Source organism: Haemaphysalis longicornis, unplaced genomic scaffold, assembly GCF_048455015.1.
Source record: "Haemaphysalis longicornis isolate Haplotype H1 unplaced genomic scaffold, Haemaphysalis longicornis Haplotype H1 scaffold_9, whole genome shotgun sequence".
In the NCBI taxonomy this organism is placed as follows: domain Eukaryota; kingdom Metazoa; phylum Arthropoda; class Arachnida; order Ixodida; family Ixodidae; genus Haemaphysalis; species Haemaphysalis longicornis.
This window is the reverse complement of record NW_027526460.1, coordinates 130,662,425-130,678,997: the sequence shown is the minus strand read 5'-3', so window position 1 is coordinate 130,678,997 and position 16,573 is coordinate 130,662,425. Positions and strand designations below refer to the sequence as shown.

Sequence of the window (16,573 nt, the reverse complement as noted above, 5' to 3'; positions counted from 1 at the left end):
AAACCAATAATAACATTTTTGAATTTTGAATTTGAAATTTATTCCGCAACAATAAAATGTTACGAGGAGGGCAGGTAAAAGCTGTGGAAACAGCTTGAGAGGCCCTGACCCCCTGCAGCACGGGGCGGCGTACAAAGCATGCGGCTAAGCATTACAAGCCTTCATAGAAAAACACATTGAGGTTTTGCATTGTCATTTGAACACACACAAAAAAAAATAAGATACAAGTACAAGTTGCCACAACACATCATTATACAAACATTAGGCGGAGTTCTTTTACTGATGTAGAGGATACGTCAATGTTTGCTGACGTTACTATACGGTTTAAAACTGTAGGTAATTGAAATTTTAACATTTGATTTCCGTAATTAGTTCTGCATTTAGCGACATGCCGCACTTCAGGATGGCGTACATTATATGCCGGGATGTTTTTCTTTAAATTTGCTATGCTGGTGACGGCATCATTATTTTTCAATATACCTAGTTTATATGAACGACATAATTTATAATCATACATTGATGGAACCTGAATTATTTGGTATCTCCTAAATAATTCAGCGGTATGGCTGCGATAGGGCACTTTACAAGCTAGACGTAAAGCTTTTTTCTGCAAGACGGTAAGCCGACTAATGTTTGCAGATGTTGTTGTTGACCATACAAGGAACGCATAGTGTAACAGAGAAGAAAATAGGGCGTTATATATGAGTATATTAACAGAGGTGGGCAAGTAGTGGCAGTGGCGACGCATGGTACCAACTGTCCTAGATAGTTTATTGACAATATAATTGACATGATCATCCCATGTCATATTTTGTGAGAAATACACGCCGAGAGATTTGAAGTTTTTTACGATTTCAATTTCAGTGTTGTTCAGTTGAATTTTGGGCAGCTCAACGGGTGTGTGGTGGGGGTGAAATAAAACAGCCTTCGTTTTATTAATGTTTAGTTTTAGGCAGTTAATTATCGCCCATGAATTAATTTGAGTCAGTACACGATTCGCTCTACTACCTAACTCGACGCACGACTTTCCCGAAAAGAATAAACTAGTATCGTCAGCATATACTATATAATGGACTGTTTCATCAATTCGGACAACTTCGTTGACATAAAGTAGAAATAGGAATGGTCCTAGGATGCTTCCCTGCGGGACACCGGTGGTGATTGGTTTAATTGCCGAACTTTTCCCTTCGATGGCAACAAATTGAGTGCGGTATTGCAAGTAGGAACTAATTAACTTATGCGCAATTCCCCTTATGCCATAATGATCCAGTTTTTGAAGCAGAATTTTATGATTAATCAGGTCGAAGGCTTTTGAGAAGTCTAGGAACAGCCCAAGTACCATATTTTTGCGTTCGAAATTGTCTAGAATTAATTCCTTTTGGGCCAGTAGCGCAAGTTCTGTAGACTTGTTTCTACGAAAACCATACTGTGCCGAATTAATCAAGTTGAAGCGGTTAGTAAAAGAGATTAGGCGTGTCAAAATTATTTTTTCAAAGCCTTTTGAAAACACTGGCAAAACCGATACGGGACGGTAGTTAGACATTTCATTTCTACTACCTTTTTTATACACAGCAGTTACTTTGGCTTTCTGCATATTACGGGGGAAAACACCTGTTGATAAACACATATTAAAAATAAAGGTAAGGCACGGGGCTAGTATATCAATGACGAATTTCACAGGTTTCATTTGAATATTGTCGGCGTCCACGGCTCTACTATTGCTGAGGGTCAGGAATGTTGCTACAAGCTCATTCTCAGACACTGGCTCTAAAAAAATGGTTGGGGTTATTCGGTCCTTCATATATCTTAAGTCGCAGCGGGAGGCGGTACTGTCACCAACTGAAACAAAGAAGTCTCACCATCCACATATACTCACCATCCACGAACTGTCATTTGGGGACAGTAATCTCTTAACATGCACAGCGTACGACGTAAACAGGAATACAGCAAGCCGACTGGTACTGTACAGGAACAAATGACGCCCGATGGGACACTTGGAGAAATATGCTATATTTTATTATGGGGAAGAATAATGAGATTTTTCTTGCAAAAGTTTGAACTGAACAGATGTATTGAGCTTTTCAAAATATCGACCTGTTCAGAATACACTTTATTAACGTTTTGCATCTTGAACAAAGCGCAGTGCCTGATATAGGAGCTGAAAGTACCAAAACGACGACATTTTCTTGCTGGTTTAATAGGTCTGTTCGCTGGAGCTACAGAGGAGTTCACCAGAGATAACAGTTCCATCGTATAGCTTAAATGTTTATTTTATTTATTTATTTATTTATTTATTTATTTATTTATTTATTTATTTATTTATTTATTTATTTATTTATTTATTTATTTATTTATTTATTTATTTATTTATTTGTACATACTGCAACCCGTAAGGTCTATGGCAGGTGTGGGGAAGAGGCCGGTACAAAACACACATGGTGTAATAATTTGCGAAGTAAAGTACCTACTTGAGCGATAAATTATACAACACATGGTGCCATGACATGGCATGTTATGGTGGCATAATGAAGACGTGGTGGCAAGGAACAGAACACAGCCAAAATAAGAGAAAAGGGGAAAAGAAAAACAGCCAAAGGGTATTTATGGATAACAAGAATTCATTTGAGGGCGAAGAACGCATGTCACCGGGTAAGTTATTCCAAAGTTCAACAGTTCGTGTAAAGAAGCTAAATTTAAACGTGTTAGTACGGGCGTAAAATGGTGTCATATTCAAAGGATGGTAGTGACTTGTTGAAGAAGGCCTCGAACACGTTAAGTACAGATCTTTTGAAAGCTTGCACGACGAGTAAATTATAGAGTGAAATAGCTTGGGCCATTCAATGTTTTGCCGCGATGAAAGTGGTGATAGGTTCAAAAATGGTAATGCTGACGTACGTGAAAAAGCAGAGTCATATCGCCTGAAGGTAAATCTAATGGCCTTTTAGGTACGGAGTACTTTAGGACCGCACAATGTCCGTCCGCGCCCGTGCGCATAGCATTTACAATCGCAAAAAATCACACAGGCACCGGCAGGATTCGAGCCTGTGTCTGGAAGACCAGACAGAGTCAGTGTAAGTCATCTTACCCATTGAGCTACGACCGTCAGTTAGCACCTGAGAGTCAAACGGCTTACTCCCTCCCCTGTAACGGTGCGGAGTACCTGAGGACCTCCCAATATCCGTCCGCGTCCGTCCGTGCGCACACCACCATCAAGCGAAAATCAAGCGAAATTCGATTTGAGCCGTGAGTTGCAGTTTCATTTAGGGAATAATCAAGGTGCAACTCACGGCTCAAATCAAATGATGGTCGGGGCGCAAATCGGATGCCACTCGGGCGCAATTTGGATGTCGTTTTGAGTCCCCGTACTCCGCACCCTCGCCATCATCCACGGAGGGGAGATGCTGCCATTTTTTCTGTACAGATTCAGTTTGTTCGATTTCGCACCGGTTGAGGAATTCCATACCGGTGACGCGTATTCGACCACGGGGCGGATAAGGGTCTTGTACACAACTAGTTTCGCGTCACTAGGGCCGCGTACGCCGGAGGTAACCCAGTTTTTGTAGAGCTTTTGCAGTAATGTAATCAATATGATGGGACCAGGACAGGTTATGAGTGAAAAGCACGTCAAGGTATTTATATTGGTCACCTCTCTGCAGGGACAATCCATTAAATGAGTAGTTGAAAGTATTATGGTTAGCTGCAACGCACCGAGACTTTATACGAGGTAAAACTCCCGAGTTCAGCGGTCCTAAGTAAATAAAGTTAGGCTCGCAAGCGAACTGCTGTCTAACGATCAATAACAGTTCATTTTGAGCTTTATAAATAGCCGCCTTCTTACAAAAAGAAAACAGAGGAAAATATAACGACAAGAGAGAGAGATAAAAGCGGGTATTTCAAATGAAAGTTCATCAAATGAAAGCTAGCGCGTGTCCTGTGTACTTCTTCGTCGGCGTCTCTTCTTCGCTAGTAAAATGCAGAAAGTTTATTGTCAGCATCTACAGTATATATACTAAAAAGACCAGTAAAATGGGAAGTATATTGCAAAAAAACAGGCAAATAAACAAGTGCCCCTCTTGCATCAAGAAAAGCAATCTAGTTCACCGATGTAAGTACACGCGGTGCACTGGTGCAACTGCGATGAAGCTCTACGACTGCGTGACCGGTCGGCTGCTCCAAGCTCAAATCTTGCAGAAAGAGAATTCTGGTGTGCAACCACAGGCCTGGCAATGAATGCCCAGAAAGCCACTCCCGGCCCTTTGCACATTATAATAGCGTTTTCCGAGACGTTCGCTACAAGCAGCAGCCTGTCTGTACAGTGTAGACTTTATCACAGAACGAAGGCATTGAATGAAGATCTCTTCCGGTGCACAGCACGAAGGAATTGTGGTGCTTCTTTGTTCTCGCGGGTTTGTTGACAGACTGTGTGTCGACCTTAATAAAGGGGTAGGCCAACTTCTAAGAAACTGGAAATACAACATTGATGTCAGCACGAGTCGTTACTTTTTCAAGTTGTAAGGCCCAGCAGGTTTCCTTGGTGGCAAAGCAAAATGTCTACTGTCGCACCTCGGTATTTTAACAGCAGAGCTACGCACAGCATATTTCTCTGTAAGAATATTTCGCCATCGAAAATGGCGAACGTCGGAGTGAGATAATCCGATAACACTTCCAAGAACCCACCGACTGATACCCATGATGCGTTCTAAAAGCAGCTGGCCCAGAGTCCTCAATTGTGTCGTTTGAATAACATCGGTCTTGAATGTCACCAGAATAGGCAAAAAAACATTCTCAAAGTGGCTATTTAAAAATCATTAGTGTCATCCGATTTCATTTTCAAGAAAGGGTAACCAAAATTAGGGCGCATAAGCTCACCTTGTAAAACAAAGCAGCTGGCTTCTGCCACATCGCATTCCCTGTATGACACGGTGAGGGAAACCGAACGTGTGCGCCTTAGCCTATACTTTTAGGGCGTAGCCCTTTGCCGCCCGTCTCTGGGCTGAGCCACGTCGCCGTCATCGTGACCGAGCGAACGATGGGAAGACCAACGAGTGAAAGAAAGCAAAGCGAAATTGGGAGGGAAAGAAAGAAAGCGAAAGAAAGCGAAATAAAGCGAAATTGGGAGGGGAGGGCGATTTGCCGCGGCGGCGTGAGCCAGTGCTCTCCGAAAGTGTGCGGTGGGGGAGGGGAGGGGGCAGTATGCTGTGCCCGCACGAGGCACTCGACGGTGCGACGCTTGGTGGAAACGTGAGTGGGGCGTGCACGTGACGATGGTGTACGTTCCCTGCCTAAGACGCTGGTCGGGGTCCCTTCCTGAGACGCACTTCGTGCCGCCGACGCAGAGGCTCATCATCGCTGCCGTCGAGAAAACGCACGAATCAGTGCTGCCTCAGCGCACTGCTGCTGCGCCCAAATATCGCATTAGGGAGTATCATGACCGCCAGCCATTTTTTTTTGTAGACTGAAACAGGAGACTGAGATCCAGTTTTCCCACGTAGCTTTTCTTTCTTGAGATCTAACTAGGTACTTGCAGTGACACGTGGTCATTTTGAGTAAACACGGCTTAAACAGCCCGATCGGTCATTGCAAGACGCTTAGCACAACCCCTGTTGACAAACCATGCACGTGCACAAAGAAGCGGCACAGCCACTCGTGCGTGCACCACGGGAGGCGTTGATTATTCAGCACCTTTACGTCGTGGCAAAGCTCACATCGTACAGACACCGCTGCTTGAATAAACGCCTCGACAGCAGGATTATAATGTGCACAGTGATGTAAGCGCTAATCTGGGCGTTCGCTGCCGCAATCATTAGCGCACCCAAATTTTTTCGCTGCCAGTTTTGGCTATGGGCAAACAAGCGCGCGCGTGAGATCACTAACGCACACGCAATCGCTGATTGATTGTTTGATTGATTGATTAACTGAGTGACTGGCTGATTGATTGATTGATTGATTGATTGATTGATTGATTGATTGATTGATTGATTGATTGATTGATTGATTGATTGATTGATTGATTGATTGCGGGGTTTGAGGAGCGCCGTAGTGGAGCGCTCCGGATTCATTTTGACCACCTGGGGATCTTTAACGTGCGCAGAAATCTCGGCACATGGGCGTTTTCTCTTTCTGCCTCCGTCAAACCACACGCAATGGCTGACCTTAGTCGAGCTGTGGCCGCACTCAGTTCGTACTTTTGTCTGGGAGAAATTGCTTTTCTTTATCCACGAAAAGGAACAAAATGTTGATATGTCTGTTTTTAAAGCGACGTTTTAGTGTTCTGGCTGGTGCCGTTGTCCGCCAATACGCCATGCACGACAGCCAACTTTCTCTGAAGATGATGATGAGTGATCGTGGCTGAAGGGAAAGAAAAAAAAACGCTTCCCGTGGCAGGAATGGAACCACGCTCCATCTCATTAGGATGCCGGCGTCTATCCGATCGCTCCATTTCGACATGGGCGAAGCGAACGCCAAGCAGCCGGTGCCGATTCGCGCCGTCCACCCCAAACCCAAACGTTAGGCCTGCGGAGTGCACACCCGAGAGTTGCTCCTCCGCCTCCTCTAGAAAAGCGGTGCGTACCTCCAAAGTAGCGCGTACTCCCAGTGTGGCATGGCCAACCAAAGAACCCCTCACGAGAAAGCTTCGCGTTCAACCATCGTCGTCGTTAGGCGGATGGGTGTAAGATTATTTTTATGAAAATCATCACATTTTCTGGCGCGCCATGTTCTATATGCTGTATACAAACGAACAATGGGATTTCATTTGAAGTCAGCGCTGTGGTGTTATTCCGCTCTCTCGTCGCCGCGTTTTGCTCTGCTTTGGTTTCCGTCATGCTTCAGCAACTCACACACGCTTTCAGTATCAGTTTCAGTCTCAGTTTTTTGTTTCAGTTGAAATGGTGCAGCGCATGAATAACTCTAGGAGGTCCCATAGTAATAGACTGGGGAGGGCCCTCCTACCAGCAAGTACAAACGAAAAGTACACTTAATGGGGTTAACAGCAGTAACAATCCTAAAAAAACCGAAAGAATGAACATGCTTACACAACCAAGCCAAATATTGCTATTAATAATCAACAGTATTCCGCAAGAAAGGTGATCAAATGGGATATTTATCCACATACCACATATACAAGTGCATAATAACACTTGTTATGCCAAAATGATACGGCGAAGCTGCCTTTTAAAAGAATGGATTGAGGGAGATGATTTAATGTTTGGGGGTATTGAATTCCAGAATAATGTCGCCAAAAAGTTCGCAGTTAGTTTGGCCGTAGTTAGTCCTAGATTTTGGTAATAGATAGTTATTGTAGTGTGAGAATCGAATGGAACCGAAATGCGGGGTGTGGTTTTTAGACATTAACGAAATAGGTAAATTTCCTTGGTATAATTTATAGGTTGACAATAACGAAATAGATAACTTTCCTTGATATAATTTGTAGGTTAGGACGCAAAGAGAATATTTATTTAAATTCCCAACTGACAAAATAATAAATCTGCGGAGTAATGTCAACGCATTACATGAAAAATGGCTGTACGGGATTATTCTCAAAGCTTGGTTTTGTGTGTGCTGTAAAGATGCCAAGTGAGTTTGATAAGTGTTGCCCAGGAAGAAATGCAATATGAGATATGGCTGTGAAGGAATGCACAGTAATGTGAAACTAATACTCGTTCATTAAAATAGGGATGGACTCTAATTAGTATTCTCAGGCCATAGGCTGTTTTACGGGTTAATAAAGATATGTGACCGGTAAATTTCAAATGCCTGTCGAGTTCAACGCCGCGAAATGTGGCATGGTGAGTAGGATGAAGCAAATTGGGGCCAAGGGCTATGGATGGCTTTACCGGAACCGTTTTAAACGGGGATGAAAAAAATCACAAAGTGTGATTTAGTGCAATATGTAGCATATTATCAATGCAACAATTAACTATTTTAGCGGCATCAGCATTGAGATGAGATATTAGGGTATACAAACATGTGTTAGAAGAATAAATTGTCGTGTCATCCGCGTACAAAATACAACTAGAATGTTTCATTCGGTCTGGAAGGTCATTATTGTATACAAGAAATAAAATGGGTCCCAAAATTGAGTTTTGTGGTACTTCAATGCTGGTTAGTCTTGTACAAGAGTGAGTATCATTAATAGAGACCACATGCTTTCGATCACGCAAGTACCTGCGAATTAGGAAAAGTGCTGGGCCACATACACCTAAAGCGTCTAATTTTGCAAAAAGTATGTTGCGATTTAAAGAATCGCCTTGTTTGATTTCATCGTTTCATTCAAGACAGTAAGGGGCATATTGCAGAACGGGACAAAAGACAGTGACATGCAGTTTCCGGAAGCACCCAGGCCGGCGGAAATCTTTAGACATGCGGCCAATTGCCACTGTCCCAAATAACTCGCGGTCTGACAGATCTAACTTTCGGGGGGAAGATCAGCTTGTCATCAGTAACCACGCCGAGGTAACGGGCCACCTAAACTTGAGGCAAATAAAACATGCATTTGAATACTAGAAAAAAATCGCGGGCATCTCCACTAACGTGAAACCTGCGGAGAAGCGAAGCATGAAGTGTTTTAGTGTATTCTTGACGCCTTGGCGTTTTTTTCCAACGGAGATGAAACCGTAAGGGGTAGAGGTATACAGCTGCGCTGTAAATGTCTTTTATCTTTGAAGCGCGAAGCTCTCTAGCGCGAGGCGTAAACGAGTGTCGCGGTGCTTTTTTTAGTATGCGTTACGAAGCGCTCCAGCGCGAGGCGTAGAGCAGTGTCCCGGTGTTTTTTTAGAACGCGTTACGTCCCAGCGCGAGGCGTAAATGAGTTTCGCGGTGCTTTAGTATTGTGACTACCTGAGACGACGATTGCGACGATGACAGGGGACGCCAACAGCCGCAACCCCTAAAGGGCATCGCCCCTAAAAAGCATATGGTCAGTTTTCCGCCTGTATTAGAACAATTTGGTTGCAGCCACATTCACTTCCCTGTATTCCTTCCGTGCCACTATAACAAGATGCGTCACAAATATGCAACTTCCTTGAAAATCCTAATGTTGCTCGCCAGCGTAAAGTAAAAAATATGAATTCGCGATAGATTTAGAACATTATTAGCAAATATAAAAACAGGAGAGGCTTGAGAGCACACCACTACGGCTCCCTAGGTAGAGTATAACGAAAGAACTGCGGGCTGTTAATGTTCGAATACCCTAACGCAAGTAACTCAGAAATATTCGTAATTAGCGAGTGTTGGAATAACTTTCAATCTATTAGTACATTGTTTATATTGAGCCTTTAATTTGTCGCAGGACACGCAGAAAAGCGCCCCGTGTGTTCACCCATCTTATCATCCTTGTATTCGTCAGCGCCATGTTTTCTTATGTGTTACTGATGCGAACATAAACAGAATTTTATAGTCAGATGGGTATGAAAAAAGGGTGAAAAGAAGACCGCGAAAGGTTTGCTTGTCATGTAGCGTCTAGTGCTAAGTAAAGATAATTAAAAAATAAAGAAAACAAAAGTAAAGAGAGATTAACGAAAGAACTAAAGATAAAAAAAGAAAAACACTGAAATCAACGAACGGAAACCTTGTTTTGAACGAAAGCCCGACCATCCCGTAGCCGTGACAGAGTTTATTCGAGGGTGAGGGTGCCTTAATTGCTGAGAAATGTCACATTACACGACGCCCTTATCATTTTCATTTACTTCACGGCTATTTAATAGGGCGAATAACTGGCTCCTGGTCGCGGAAGCTAGTCACACAGCCGAGTGCTACAGTGGTGTACCGACAATGAAATAACGGGGCTGTATCTTGAGGCGCGCTGAATTTACATACGTCAAATTGGACGACAAGGGAGCGGGGCGAAACGCAAATTTGAAACTGTGTACTATATAATATTGATAAGGTTGATGAGGTTGATATATAACACATAACGTTGATAAGACGTTCTTTGGCTTATTTTTTATCTCATTCGAACGTTTTGCTATTGGTGGAAATTTCTTCATTAAAAAAACTAGCGCACATTACCCTCCGCCTGTAACAGCAAACTCAGTTTGTTTCCGGCGTCCAATTGACGTGTCGGCGTAGAAGATTACGGCAAGGTTTCCTCGCACACCTTTGCTCAGAAAATGGGCTCCGTCTTTGTAAGCAAACGTCCTTTTGAAGAACGTTTGAATCTACAAGCATTGAGATAGAAATAATGTCATAACATACAGTGACAGGCTTGTCTTATGATATTTTCACATATCTGGTAAGGCGTTGGTGATGCTTCTGCTGTGCCTCTCTATGCTATGCTGCTATAGAGGCAATAAATGACGCCACCATTTTTTTGGGCTTTTTTTTCCTGCTTTATTTTTTCCCTGCCATTTTTTTCCTTCCCGCAGTGCCAACCCAACACATTGCTGAAACCTTTATGGAGTTGTCAGCAACGGAACCAGCATCCGACGAACTGGCTGAAACTGGTTAACAGATTGTCATCGTATGTGCTTCCTTCACGGCGTGTTACGTTTAAATGCAGTGATTTTTCCGCATTAGCCTGTTAACACCCATCCCTTTCTCTGCTCTTGACCTTTACCATGCACTTCATGCTCTCCTTCGGTCTCTGATCCCAGCCGCCCTTTTTCCTTTCCCTTGCCTCTCCTACCAAACCCTCCTCTCCCTTCAACTCAGCGGGTCGCGTGACCAAGGTCACTAGTAAGCTCTTGGTGATGGGTAACTGGTTGTTTTGCGTGACCAAAGGTGGATGACCCAAGTGTGGTACAGTGATTGGTTACCACTTGTGAGCAACCAGCGAGCCATCATTTGCTAGTGAGTCAGTGCCCATTAGCTAGCAGACCAACCCATAACTGTAACATGGATAAAAGGCAGGTAGGTTGGCACATACTTAGGCCGGAAGCAGTGCGAAAAGCACAAGACAGAAGAGAGAACACGGACGCAGCGTAGATTAACTAAAATTTATTATCGCTTATTAGGAAGCAAGTAGGAAACAGCAGAATACAAGTGACTGCACGCTCAAAATGTTTACAAAAATTCAATACAAAATATTACAATGAAAACAACCATGAAATGTGCTCTCGATAGCATGCCTGACAGCGAACTTATACAACAGGTGTTGGTTCCACGCCACGGACAATCGTACCAAGCTATACAGAAATGCAATTTCCTTCTTTGTGAGGCCAATTGCTGATGTGCTAATGCACTCAGATTGCCTCATTGGAACTTCCAGCGCTTCTCTTATCTCGCACCTCCATTTTAGCGGCGCCACATGCTGGGTTGGTATCGTAATAGGACCTGGGTGCGAGATAGAGAAGCGCTGGAAATTCAAAGCTCATGAGCTCATGCATGGTGGTGGTGCTCTCACGCACCTGTTTGCTAGAGTGCACAATCTTCGCCCTCTCAAGGAAGGAAATTGCATCCTTGGAAGGCTAGATGAGATTGTGCCCGAGGTGGAACCCATGAACTGTTGTGAAGTGCGCTGTCGGACATGCTATCGAGAGTACATTTCAGTTTGTGTTGTAATTTTCTGCATTGCATTTTCCTAAATATTTGCAGTCTGATGACACGTGTATTCTGATGTTTCCTACTTATTGCTGATTAAGAGAGAATAAATTTAAGTTTTTAGTCAGCGCTGTGTCTGTGTGCTCCCTTCTGTCGTCTTGTGCCTTTCGTTCCGTTTCACGCCTAGACAAAGAATAACGTTATTAAAGTTGGCGACAGACATGCAAGCGAACATTTTCACGTCTACCTAGCACAAAAAAACCATCGCTCTTATAAATGCATAAGTGATTTGCAAACCTGCTTGCACGAGGTGTGATCACAATAGTTCAGTAAGCAAAATTTGGTTGGAGACTGTAATAAGTGCACATGAATGGCCATTGCATGGCCATTGAGCAAATTTCGACATAGTCTGCGCAATTCATGGCCCCAAGTGTACGACGCATCTCAATAGATGGTTGTTCCGAACATGCAAGTACATGCAGCCTGCAAGAATGATCAACACAATTTTGCTGTAAGTACGCCCATGTGCACGGGGATTTAGATGCAGTGATGGGGTACTGATCTTGTGTTTTGACTGAGTACAATATTCGCACCACAGCTGTTAACAAAGAGCCCTCCACTGAAACTGTGCAGCTTCTATAGCCGACTATTCATGCAAGTTCATAGGATTTAGATGCAGTTATGGGGTACTCATCTTGTGTCTTTGACCGAGTACAATTTTCGCACCACAGCTGTTACAAAGAGCCCTCCACTGAAACTGTACAGCTTCTATAGACGACTACTCATGCAAGTTCGTGGAATTTAGAAGCAGTTATGGGATACTCATCTTGTGTCTTTGACCGAGTACAATTTTCGCACTACAGCTGTTAACAAAGAGCCCTCCACTGAAACTGTGCAGCTTCTAAAGACTATTCACGCAAGTTCGTGGGATTTAGATGCAGTTATCGGGTATTCATCTTGTGTCTTTGACCGAGTACAATATTCGCACCACAGCTGTTAACAAAGAGCCCTCCACTAAAACTGTGCAGCTTCTATAGACGACTATTCACGCAAGTTCGTGGGATTTAGATGCAGTTATGGGGTACTCATCTTGTGGCTTTGACCGAGTACAATTTTCGCACTACAGCTGTTAACAAAGAGCCCTCCACTGAAATTGCGCAGCTTCTAAAGACTTCACACAAGTTCGTACGATTTAGATGCAGTTATGGGGTACTCATCTTGTGTCTTTGACCGAGTACAATTTTCGCACTACAGCTGTTAACAAAGAGCCCTCCACTGAAATTGTGCAGCTTCTAAAGACTTCACACAAGTTCGTACGCTTTAGATGCAGTTATGGGGTACTCATCTTGTGTCTTTGACCGAGTACAATATTCGCACCACAGCTGTTAACAAAGAGCTCTCCACTGAAACTGTGCAGCTTCTATAGACCACTATTCATGCAAGTTCGTGTCATTTAGATGCAGTTATGGGGTACTCATCTTGTGTCTTTGACCGAGTACAATTTTCGCACCACAGCTGTTAACAAAGAGCCCTCCACTGAAACTATGCAGATTCTAAAGACTATTCACGCAAGTTCGTGGGATTTAGATGCAGTTTTGGAATACTGATCTTCTGTCTTTGACCGAGTACAATATTCGCACCACAGCTGTTACAAAGAGCAGTCCACTAAAACTGTGCAGCTTCTATAGACGACTATTCATGCAAGTTCGTGGGATTTAGATGCAGTTATGGGATACTCATCTTGTGTCTTTGACCGAGTACAATTTTCGCACTACAGCTGTTAACAAAGAGCCCTCCACTGAAACTGTGCAGCTTCTAAAGACTATTCACGCAAGTTCATGGGATTTAGATGCAGTTATGGGGTATTCATCTTGTGTCTTTGACCGAGTACAATATTCGCACCACAGCTGTTAACAAAGAGCCCTCCACTAAAACTGTGCAGCTTCTATAGACGACTATTCATGCAAGTTCGTGGGATTTAGATGCAGTTATGGGGTACTCATCTTGTGGCTTTGACCGAGTACAATTTTCGCACTACAGCTGTTCACAAAGAGCCCTCCACTGAAATTGTGCAGCTTGTAAAGACTTCACACGAGTTCGTACGATTTAGATGCAGTTATGGAGTACTCATCTTGTGTCTTTGACCGAGTACAATATTCGCACCACAGCTGTTAACAAAAAGCCCTCCACTGAAACTGTGCAGCTTCTATAGACCACCATTCATGCAAGTTCGTGTCATTTAGATGCAGTTATGGGGTACTCATCTTGTGGCTTTGACCGAGTACAATTTTCGCACTACAGCTGTTAACAAAGAGCCCTCCACTGAAATTGTGCAGCTTCTAAAGACTATTCACACAAGTTCGTACGATTTAGATGCAGTTATGGGGTACTCATCTTGTGTCTTTGACCGAGTACAATATTCGCACCACAGCTGTTAACAAAAAGCCCTCCACTGAAACTGTGCAGCTTCTATAGACCACTATTCATGCAAGTTCGTGTCATTTAGATGCAGTTATGGGGTACTCATCTTGTGTCTTTGACCGAGTACAATTTTCGCACCACAGCTGTTAACAAAGAGCCCTCCACTGAAACTGTGCAGCTTCTATAGACCACTATTCATGCAAGTTCGTGGCATTTAGATGCAGTTATGGGGTACTCATCTTGTGTCTTTGACCGAGTACAATTTTCGCACCACAGCTGTTAACAAAGAGCCCTCCACTGAAACTATGCAGATTCTAAAGACTATTCACGCAAGTTCGTGGGATTTAGATGCAGTTTTGGGGTACTCATCTGGTGTCTTTGACAGAGTACAAGATTCGCACCACAGCTGTTACAAAGAGCCCTCCACTAAAACTGTGCAGCTTCTATAGACGACTATTCATGCAAGTTCGTGGGATTAGATGCAGTTATGGGGTACGTATCTTGTGTCTTTGACCGTGTACAATATTCGCACCACAGCTGTTAACAAAGAGCCCTACACTGAAACTGTGCAGCTTCTATAGACGACTATTCACGCAAGTTCGTGGGATTTAGATGCAGTTATGGGGTACTGATCTTGTGTCTTTGACCGTGTACAATATTCGCACCACATCTGTTAACAAAGCGCCCTCTATTGAAAGTGTGCAGCTTCTATAGACGACTATTCATGCAAGTTCGTGGGATTTAGATGCAGTTATGGGGTACTGATCTTGTGTCTCTGACCGAGTACAATATTTGCACCACAGGTGTTAACAAAGAGCCCTCCACTGAAACTGTGGAGTTTCTATAGACGACTATTTATGCAAGTTCGTGGGATTTAGGTGCAGTTATGGGATACTCATCTTGTGTCTTTGACCGAGTACAATTTTCGCACTACAGCTGTTACAAAGAGCCCTCCACTGAAACTGTGCAGCTTCTATAAACGACTATTCATGCAAGTTGGTGGGATTTAGATGCAGTTATGGGGTACTGATCTTGTGTCTTTGACCGTGTACAATATTCGCACCACAGCTGTTAACAAAGAGCCCTCCACTGAAACTGTGGAGTTTCTATAGACGACTATTTATGCAAGTTCGTGGGATTTAGATGCAGTTATGGGATACTCATCTTGTGTCTTTGACCGAGTACAATTTTCGCACTACAGCTGTTAACAAAGAGCCCTCCACTGAAACTGTGCAGCTTCTAAAGACTATTCACACAAGTTCGTGGGATTTAGATGCAGTTATGGGGTACTCATCTTGTGGCTTCGACCGAGTACAATTTTCGCACTACAGCTGTTAACAAAGAGCCCTCCACTGAAATTGTGCAGCTTCTAAAGACTATTCACACAAGTTCGTACGATTTAGATGCAGTTATGGGGTACTCATCTTGTGTCTTTGACCGAGTACAATATTCGCACCACAGCTGTTAACAAAGAGCCCTCCACTGAAACTGTGCAGCTTCTATAGACCACTATTCATGCAAGTTCGTGGGATTTAGATGCAGTTACGGAGTACTCATCTTGTGTCTTTGACCGAGTACAATTTTCGCAGTACAGCTGTTAACAAAGAGCCCTCCACTGAAACTGTGCAGCTTCTATAGATGACTATTCATGCAAGTTCGTGGGATTTAGATGCAGTTATGGGGTACTCATCTTGTGTCTTTGACCGAGTACAATATTCGCACCACAGGTGTTAACAAAGAGCCCTTCACTGAAACTGTGCAGCTTCTATAGACGACTATTCATGCAAGTTTGTGGGATTTAGATGCAGTTATGGAGTACTCATCTTGTGTCTTTGACCGAGTACAATTTTCGCACTACAGCTGGTAACAAAGAGCCCTCCACTGAAACTGTGCAGCTTCTATAGACGACTATTCATGCAAGTTCATGGGATTTAGATGCAGGTATGGGGTACTCATCTTGTGTCTTTGACCGAGTACAATATTCGCACGACAGGTGTTAACAAAGAGCCCTCCACTGAAACTCTGCAGCTTCTATAGAACACTATTCACGCAAGTTCGTGGGATGTAGATGCACTTACGGGGTACTCATCTTGTGTCTTTGACCAAGTACAATATTCGCACATCTGTTAACAAAGAGCCCTCCACTGAAACTGTGCAGCTTCTATAGACGACTATTCATGCAAGTTCGTGGGATTTAGATGCAGTTATGGGACACTGATCTTGTGTCTTTAACCGAGTACAATATTCGCACTACAGCTGTTAACAAAGAGCCCTCCACTGAAACTGTGCAGCTTCTATAAACGACTATTCATGCAAGTTCGTGACTGCATTTTAGTCGCGCAGGACCAAGCCAGTCGCATATGCAGCACTTTGCAAACTTGGCCGTGCAAGCAAGAGCCCGTAAGCAAAAGCACGTAAGCACGTAAGAAAAACTAAAGACCTGAGTTTGTAGCCTTTTCAGATTACTGATTTGAAGTGAGGCAGCCGTTGTATTTTCGGTATTAAACTCATGTAGTACACTGTAAAAAATAAAAACCAAAGTATTTGACCTCAGTTCTGGCTGATAGCCTTTTTGGAGCAAGTCAATTTCACTTATTCATTTTTTGGAATGTCAACATACCGGGGCATATGAAGGTATTCGTGGTGTCGAGGACTCTGTGCCAGTGCTGTTAGA

The 16,573-nt window shown here is 43.4% G+C and overlaps 1 protein-coding gene across 1 annotated transcript in view; it reads right to left on the bottom strand.

The window, feature by feature from the left end:
* The window catches only part of LOC144153438 (hydroxylysine kinase-like), a 185,299-nt gene that overhangs the window by 61,291 nt on the left and 107,435 nt on the right, over window positions 1-16,573 (bottom strand). The window lies entirely within an intron of this gene.